Genomic DNA, 9,727 nt, shown 5'->3' on the forward strand with positions numbered 1-9,727 from the left:
TCCTTTCCTTTCCTTTCCTTTCCTTTCCTTTCCTTTCCTTTCCTTTCCTTTCCTTTCCTTTCCTTTCCTTTCCTTTCCTTTCCTTTCCTTTCCTTTCCTTTCCTTTCCTTTCCTTTCCTTTCCTTTCCTTTCCTTTCCTTTCCTTTCCTTTCCTTTCCTTTCCTTTCCTTTCCTTTCCTTTTCCTTTCCTTTTTCCTTTCCTTTTTCCTTTTTCCTTTTCCTTTCCTTTCCTTCTCTTCCCTTTCCTTTCCTTTCCTTTCCTTTCCTTCTTTCCTTTCCTTTCCTTTCCTTTCCTTTCCTTTCCTTTCCTTTCCTTTCCTTCTTTCCTTCCTTTCCTTTCCTTCCTTTCCTTTCCTCTTCCTTCTCCTTTCCTTTCCTTTCTTCCTTTCCTTCCTTTCCCTTCCTCTTCCTTCCTTCCTTTCCTTTCCTTTCCTTTTTCCTATTTCCCTTTCCTTTCCTTTCCTATTTCCTTCTTTCCTTCCTCATTTCCTTTCCTTTCCTTTCCTATTTCCTTTCCTTTCCTTTCCTTCTTTCCTTTTCCTTTCCTTTTTCCTTTCCTTTTTCCTTTCCTTTCCTTTCCTTTCCTTTCCTTTCCTTTCCTTTCCTTTCTTTCCTTTCCTTTCCTTTCTTTTCCTTTTCTTTCCTTTCCTTTCCTTTCCTTTCCTTTCCTTTCCTTTCCTTTCCTTTCCTTCCTTTCCTTTCCTTTCCTTTCCTTTCCTTTCCTTTCCTTTCCTTTTCCTTCCTTTCCTTTCCTTTCCTTTCCTTACCTTTTCCTTTCCTTTCCTTTCCTTTCCTTTCCTTTCCTTTCCTTTCCTTTCCTTTCCTTTCCTTTCCTTTCCTTTCCTTTCCTTTCCCTTTCCTTTCCTTTCCTTTCCTTTCCTTTCCTTTCCTTTCCTTTCCTTCTTTCCTTTCCTTTCCTTTCCTCTTTCCTTCCTTTCCTTTCCTTTCCCTTTCCTTTCCTTTCCTTTCCTTTCCTTTCCTTTCCTTTCCTTTCCTTTCCTTTCCTATTTCCTTTCCTTTCCTATTTCCTTCTTTCCTATTTCCTTTCCTATTTCCTATTTCCTTTCCTTCCTTCCATTTTCCTTTCCTCTTAAGATAGAAAATCATATTCTCTAAAGGTAATGGTACTTTTAATTAGTCGTGTCCTATAGAGGCTGATTCTTCAACGGACCTGGGCTTCAATTAAAAAAACAGAGGAGAAAAGTCTGAATACTAATTTAACAATTGATTATTAATTTGTCTCATTCCCCTCTGATTTTTTTGAGGGATACCATCTTCTCAATGAATCACTAACTGATATGACAAATGCTTCATCAAGGGATTGTAAAGAAACAACTATAGAACTTATGATGAGAAACCATGTGAGAGCAAGTGACCAATACGTTGACTGGAGTTATTGGGGTAAGTCACCTTTGGCAAACAGGCCTTACAGAGGATAATGGGACAATGTTTCTGCCCATTTAGTCACTCTATCATATCTCATATGGCTGTGTGGTTTCTGAAACATCTGATTTAGTTCTTTAGTCATCTAGAGATATTTCCCCTTAGGCAATTGGGATGGTAGAAGCAGAGAATCTTCTAGTGGATTTGCTTCTTTGATTCAGGTCACTTGCAGAGAGATTCCTTTTTCTGTTAAAATTTTTTTAGAAAAATAGATCTTAATATAAGTTAAGTTTGCTTTGCTCATAACCAGATCAGGTAGTGAAAGCCAGATCAAAACTTATAGCTCTAATAAGAACATCAAATTCAGAATCTCTAGGCCAGAGAATTTACATTTTTATATTAATACATGGTCATGTTATATACATATTTAAGAAATTCAAATAACAAAAAAATTTAATTCTGAGTCCAAATTTTATATTTATCATATAATTATCTATTTTCTCCTCCTCCTCCTCTTCCTCCTTCATCTTTTTCTCTTTCATTTTTTTAAAACAAAATTTTCACCAAAACCAATATTTTCACTGTATTTTTTTTCTTACTTTTCTAGTTATATTTTAGTTGATAATTTCTCCCCCCTTAGTATTATGAGATTCTATTAAAAAACTAATAAAAGAACACTTTATAAGAGGATGACCTCAGAAGTTGCCAAATTAACTTTACTTGTGGCAAAAGATTCTGGGATGAAATGCATGAATATATTGAGCAAAAAATTTCAAAATATCAAATAGTATCAAATAAGTCTTTTAAAGTAAAACATTTTCACTTACTAACCATGTTCAAATGAATAGTCTAAATAAAATTAGAAATCTCTTTTTGAGGTAACACAAATAGACCACAAATAACTATTTTAAGATATTCAATTGTGCTGAAAGTCTTTTTCTTAATATGGAATAAAAGCATGTTATGATGTTAACCTCATTAAAAATATATACTCATTTCACGAATCTTTCTATCATTGCCTAAATATCTCCATTATACTATGGGACATTAAAGGAGTTTATCTTATTCAGGAATATATAACTAGTAACAGGCTGGTGCAAGGCCAAATGCTATTTACTTAGTTTTTTAGGATATAGAAAGGATAATATTTCTAATATCTATATCTTATTTTAGCAGCTCAGATTCACTCCAGTATCAGCCTATGAAATAAAGATTTAATATTGTGTTCATTCTTATTACCTGCTATAATTATAAAAGTTTACTACAAAAGAAAATAGGGATATATTTATAGTAAAGAGAAAATGTTCCCTTAATTTGATGTCAATTTCACAGTTAGACTTAAATAGTGGGATACCTTCCATTTGAGAGGAAATATCATTCTTGGGAAATTGAGTCAGGAGACACATACCTTGGCACATATCAGTGGACATTCTCCTACCTATTTCATGAGAACTCCACCTGAAGTTCATAGATGTTCACCCCTACAGAGTTACTGGCATTATATGGCATTTCTTGCTGATCATAATCAGAATAATATAAATTACAATCTCATAAGGTCTTAAACAGCAAATTCCAATAATCATCCCTTTGGGTAGGTTCAGTTATTAAGGATCACATATACTTGATAACAAGTATTGACTAAACTCTTAGATTGAAAAGAGTAAAAAAAAAAAAAAATCACAGCTTAATTTGTCCTAATTGGAGAGATTTTCTATGAGAGGAAGAAGCAGGCCCTTGCTCAGACAAGCTCATCTTAACCCAGAGGGAAGATATTTTGTATGGAAAGAAAAATTAATAGAGTCCAATCTCAGCCTTCCTAAGGTTGCCCTTCTAAACTTATTCTCAGGGCTAGATATCTACTAGCCTTGAATCTCAGATGTCATTCCCACTGAGCTGCTCACATTTTTCTTGGAGAGATCATTTAGGTTTGGCTCAAGGACACAATAAACCTAAGAATGAAGTTCAAAAACAATGTTCAGGGACCCAAAAAGATTTCATCTCTAATAGTAGAGTATCACTAATCACAGGGCTGGACCCAATTATTGTTAATACTCTTAAGTTATTCAAGATATTTGCTAGCATAAAATTTGTCAGACCTTCAAAAAATACCCACAAAAAGATATTTACTTAACATTCTTTTTTACTAGTATTTTTCTTTCTAGAAAAAGCTTAAAATATATTGTAATATAAAAAGGTTATTATAATTCTATGAAGTAATTAATATAGTTATAAACCTCTAACCTGACAGAGATTTTATTCAATACTTTAATCAAAAAATGAATCTTTAAGACTTCATTTGTTAGGATTAATTTATTTTGAAAGTGTAGCTTCTGATTATACCTTCAAAATTCACAAAAATAGCTTTAAAGTATAAATTACCATAAATAAATTCCTAATTACTGTCCCCCCTATTAAAAAAAAAGTGTTTGCATTGAGGGAAGGGATTTAGTTTTATAAGCAAAGCAATGCCAAAAAGATATCTAATCAAATTAGTATTATTACAGTAATCTTTAGTACCCCAAAGTCTAATAATTTTCATAAGTTATAGCCAAATAATTTTAGATGGAATTTCATTTTTTAGGCAAATATTTCAGGATATTTATAATTTCCAAACAGTTTCTTCCTTCCTTTTTTTTTTTAGTTTATAATGTAACAACATCTGCATTAGAAAACTATAATTCTGACAATATATCTACACAGTATCATAAAACAAAATCAAAATCAATTTCTAGTCGATACCTCTATTCAGTTAAATGCATCTCTACATTACTTTATATAGAAAATTATGAATAAATTCAAGTGGAACTTATATAAAACTAATCTATGAACTTTCTCATTTTAATTAGGTGTAGTGGGTAGTTTCACTTCTGTAACTATTAGATTTAAACATTATAGAACTTAGAATGTGCAGTGGCAGAATTGAAACAACATGTCAACATATCTTAGTAGATTAAATTATTTTTATTTAGATTAAATTAGATATTATTGACCATATCAAATATCTTATTAGATTAAAAACAACAAAGAAATAATTTTTAACCTAATAGTATTTAAATTAGAAGAGAATCATTTAAAAATTGTTGATATTGGCAGTTTTCAAAATAAAAATATGTATTTAATTTTACATTAACAATATTAGAAAATAGATAAAGCTTTACCAGTTTTAATTCCTATATGTTATTTTTAGGTAACTTAAAGAGTGCTCGGTTAAATATTATAAGAATCTAGCTTAAGGACTGTTTTTTGGCCCAGACAAAAGCTTAAGGCATTTGATTTATTGATGATAGGACAAGGTCAGTTTTCTCCTGGCAGAAATCTTTAAGAGTTTTTTACAGAAAAAGCTAACTAAATAATTTTCAATTGAAACACTCCAAGGAAACAATTAAAATCTTATATAAAAGTTACAGATCACAATAACCAATACTCTTACATTAACCCATATTTATATAGTATTAGATGTATAAAAAAGTTACAGACCACCCATTGTATCATATTGTCTAGAGACTAAATCTTTTCCGTTTGTAATTTTTAGTTTTCCACTAAAATCAATTTCACTTAACCTGAGCATAGGGCTAAATCTTGAAATCTCAAAAATACTGACACCCTGCTCAGCAAGCACTTATTATTACTGTAAACTATTAGAAAATTTAGTAAGAATTTTCCAAATAAGGGCATCTTAAAAAGGGCCTTTGCTATGCCAACTTCACAGAATTCATGCATTATTATTATTCCCTATATTTATAAAGTAATTTTTAAAAAGTCTTTATTTCAAACATAAAAAAGAATAGAAAACAAAATAGAAAAAAGAAAAAAAATTGCCATGTGCACAGCAGAACATGAGATAATTCAAAATATGAAACAATAAATTTTCATTTCAAGAAAGCATATATAATAAATATTACACATTTATTCAGAATTATCCACCTTTACTTCCTTGCAGGAACACACACACACATACACATATCTATATCTATATCTATATCTATATCTATATCTATATCTATATCTATATCTATATACATGCATATATGTAGATCTCTAAAATCATACACATATGCATTTATATGCATCTATATAAGAATGTACTACACTTGTTTGTTCTCTGCTTTTCTGAAGATGGACAATGACATCCTTCTTAGGTTCAAATCAGTAGAGTTTATTTTTTTCTTTTTTGAGTGAATCTATTTTAACTATCTTTGAGATCAGTGATTCCTACCCCTATTTTTTCCTAATAAATTACACTCCAGCTTACTATTAATATGTTTATATGTGTCTCTTTTCCTATCCCTAATGACTCCTCTACTTTACTTCTACCTTTACACTACCTTGCTTTGCCATTGCTTAATTTACCCAATCTCCAAAGATCCTTCTCTTATTCTCTTCTCTCATCCTTTCCTTCCTTCTTTTCTATACACTTTATCTCATTTCCATTCATCTATATACTTTTTATATACCCCCTTATCCTATTGCCTTGCCCTCATTTCTTTATAAATTGAGTATACTTTTATACCTTTGTAGATATATATGTATTGTTCCCTTTTAATTCTTTCCCAAAGTAAGCAGGATTCCAGAATTACCAGTACTCTTCCAGGTCTAATTCCTCTATGTCATTTCTTGCTCTTGCATCTCATTTGTATAATCTTGTATAATTTAATTATTATTTTTACTTTTTTCTACATGTATTTGCTTTATAGAAGCACATTTTACTCAGCTCTACCCAGTCTTTCTTTCCAACTATTCACTCATTAATGACATTCTTGGACATATGGTTTACATTTCTACATATAAAGCATAAACAGTTTGTCCTTATTGGATCCCTTGAAATTAATCTTTGATGTTTACCTGTATTTCTCCTGGATCTTATATGTCAACTTTTCTATTCAAGTCTTTTTGCAACGAAATCCCCCCAATCTGACAATTCATTGAATATCTTTTTTTTTTTTTTTTTTTTTTACAAATTCATGATAGTTTAATTATACTGTGTATGATATCTTTATCTGCAACTCTAGTTCTTTGGTTCCTTGACATATAGTGTTCTAAGATCTGCAGTTTTTTAACGAAGTATCACTGCTAAGTGTTGCATGGTTCTAAATGTGGTTCTGTCATATTAGAATTGTTTTTGTTTTTCTTGTTACTCATGATATTTTCTTCTTTATCTGGGGTTTTTGTAATTTAGCCATGATGTTCTTGTATGACTTACTCTTAGGATCTCTTTCAGGTGGTGATTGGTGAACTTTTTTCTATTTCTACTTTGCTCTCTTGTTCTAGTACTTTAGAATAATTTTCTTTAATTACTTCTTGCATTATTATAATATCAATATTCATTTTTTGGTGACAGCTTTCAGGTAGCTCAATTATCTTTATATTTTTTCTTCTTGGTCTATTCTCCAAATCTGTTGTTTTTATTATTAGATATCTCACACTCTGTACTATTTTCATTCTTTATATTTTGTTTCATTATATTTTGGTATCTTAAAACTTCACTGGCTTCTGCTTTTCCAATTCTTCTTTTTAAGGAATCATTTTCTTCCTTTAGATTCTGGACCTCCTTTTCTACTTGGTTAACTTTCTTTAGATAATCTTGTTTTTCTTGGATTTATTTCCCCTTTATCTCTCTTATTTGATTTTTAGTGTTTTGAAAAATTTTATATGAATTCTTTTTGGGCAGGTAATCATTTGACCTTATTCTATAGCATAGGTGAGATTTTTTTTTTTATTTCAGTATCCTTCTCTGAAGATGACCCTCGTCTTCACTGTTTTCATAATAACTTTTCTGTGGTTGGGTTCTTTCTCCTTTACTTGTTTATTTGTAAAAAAATAATAATCACCTTTAGTGATAATAATCATAATCATAATCATAATAATCACCTCAAGTTCTAGGGTAGAGGGACAGGGAATGGTACCTCTGGCTTTAAGTTCCTTCAGTTCTCCCCTCTGGTCTAGAGCATAAAACAAAGAACTCCTGTAAGTGCTGGTAGCTGTCAGTATCCCTACTCTACTCTTTTGAACTCACTTGGGCATGTGCTGGTTCTTGGGCATGTGACCCAGGGCCACATCTTGGCCATATAGCTAGTTCCAGCATTCCTCTTGGTGTTTCTGTGGAACTAACCTAGAGGTGTTTACATTTCACACAGACTAAACCTCTGTTCTGATATCTTTGTTTTGATCCTCTCTGTCCCCAGGAAGACCACTGTTCTGCCCTAACTTTTATTTGATTTGAGCTCTTCTTCATTCATTCTGTAGGACAATTTTGTCTTGTTTGTGGTGGAAATATGGAGAGCCTGGAGCTTCCTGATCTATTCTTCTATCTTCCCAGAACCTTTCTTAAAGAGTTAAAAAAACAAAACAAAACATATTTATATCAGTCTTTTAATAATCCAAAAAGAATGAAAGAATATTTTTCTACTTTTCTAAGAATATTTGTAGTGCATTGAAAGCCAAATAGTATAATAAATTCTGACTAATTGAAAGCATCTTATTGGGAGAGACACGGTTCACTTAAAATGAGACTAGAATAAATTCAATTATACCTGGATCTACTTTCCAAATGATATAATACAGAACCTCAATTTATAATTTCAATTATTTGGTGTTATATTTTATGCAAGGGATATTTATTACAAATATTTTAGATAGTAATATTCACTCTTTCTAGCTAATCCACTGCCAAAGATTTAAAAAGAGACACTAATCTACCTCAATTATCATATTTAAGAACACTTAGTTACAATTCAGGTGCTATCTAGTTTTTCTAGTTCTGACCCTTTTTTGCCCGAGAAATTTTTATGCAACCCCGTGTATATAGGAATATACAATAATTTACAAATCAAACATTTACAGATATAAATCATAGTTTTACAACCCTTCCCCCTTATGCAATTCAGTTACATGACCCGGAAATTTAAGAATCTTTGCTCTAGGAGATCATAAGAATACTGTCTATTCCTAATCCCAGAAGTTTATGATAAATGCTCTTTTAAAGAGAAAATAATTAAGATGTTTTTGGTAATTACAAAAGCTATTAAGAGGCACTAAATGGCTTAAATTTCTGTTGAAACAAAGGCTAGAGTTCTGGATTTTCTGAACCTCACTAACATCTTACAAAATGTTTGTCCAGTTAAAAATAGAGACCTATTATATTACCTACAGAGATCAATTTAAAGCAGTTTTCCAAATTTAAAATACTTATTTCTTTTTTTTTCTGCTTATTTACTATTCATTTTCCAGAATCTGGGAGGGATATTTAGTAGTTCATAACATATATTTTAAAAATAAATTGCTGAAATTATAAGTGATTGCATTTAAAGCCAATAGAGAGAAACCTTGATTAAAGTGTGCCTTTGAGGAGCAAACACCTACTTTTACAGTTTTAACACATTGCCTTGATGTTGGGTGGGCAATTTGTAGGGGAATAGAATACCATCAGAGAGCAAGGAATTTTAAAATATGATCAGAAGATCTTGTCCTTAATAGTTTACAGGTAGATTTTAGAGATAAGAAGGAAGGAAGAAGTTAATTTACCTAACTGGTGCTTCTCTATGTTAAAACAAAATTCATTTCCACACTCAATTTTAATTAGTCAGTTAGAATTTGTTAAATTTCTACTGAATAACATCAATAGAAATACTAGTTATTCAACTTATAAAATTAATGAAGGGAATAAAGTGGTGAAGGAAACCCTGGAAAAAGTCTGTGGTAGTATTTTGGGGTCTGAAAAAAATCTATTTTTGAGAGTCACAACCCTTGCCCTTTTTCTTCATATGTTATTACTTCTTTGGGAAACTTTACTACTATTTCCCCTTTGGTTTCTAAGCTCCCTTTGTTCACTTCCACAGTAGTTTAAAATGCCCAAGTTTGTTTAGATATAATCTTCAATATAGTGTGTGCAATGGACTTTCCAAGGTTTAGAACAGTTTCGACTGAAAGAGACTGCATAGCAGTCTGGTTCTTTACAACTTCTTCCTCTCTTCCCTGGTTTTCCCCCATCTCTCTCTTACTTTTGTCTCCTTTCTTCAAAGATTTTGAGAGCAATGTTCTTAATCTGCTGAATGATCTTTTCATGCCAATCTGGGCATCTCTTGTGAAAATGCTTTTGCATCACAGGCAGGAATTGATTAACAAAATGTGCAGAAATGACATGAGCATCTCTTGGAAGATTGGGGTTTAGATTCCCATATAATTTGACACTTTTGTTTAGCATGTTATAAAAATGATTAAGATTCTTGATCTCACTTTGCACTATCTCCTGAAACCTGTCCCAATTTGCTGGTGATGGTGCACAAATATTCATATCTTCAAGTAAAAAAAATTGTCTGACCTATTGCAATATGTTTTAATCATCAGG

This window comes from Sminthopsis crassicaudata, chromosome 6 (genome assembly GCF_048593235.1).
Source record: "Sminthopsis crassicaudata isolate SCR6 chromosome 6, ASM4859323v1, whole genome shotgun sequence".
Classification (NCBI taxonomy): domain Eukaryota; kingdom Metazoa; phylum Chordata; class Mammalia; order Dasyuromorphia; family Dasyuridae; genus Sminthopsis; species Sminthopsis crassicaudata.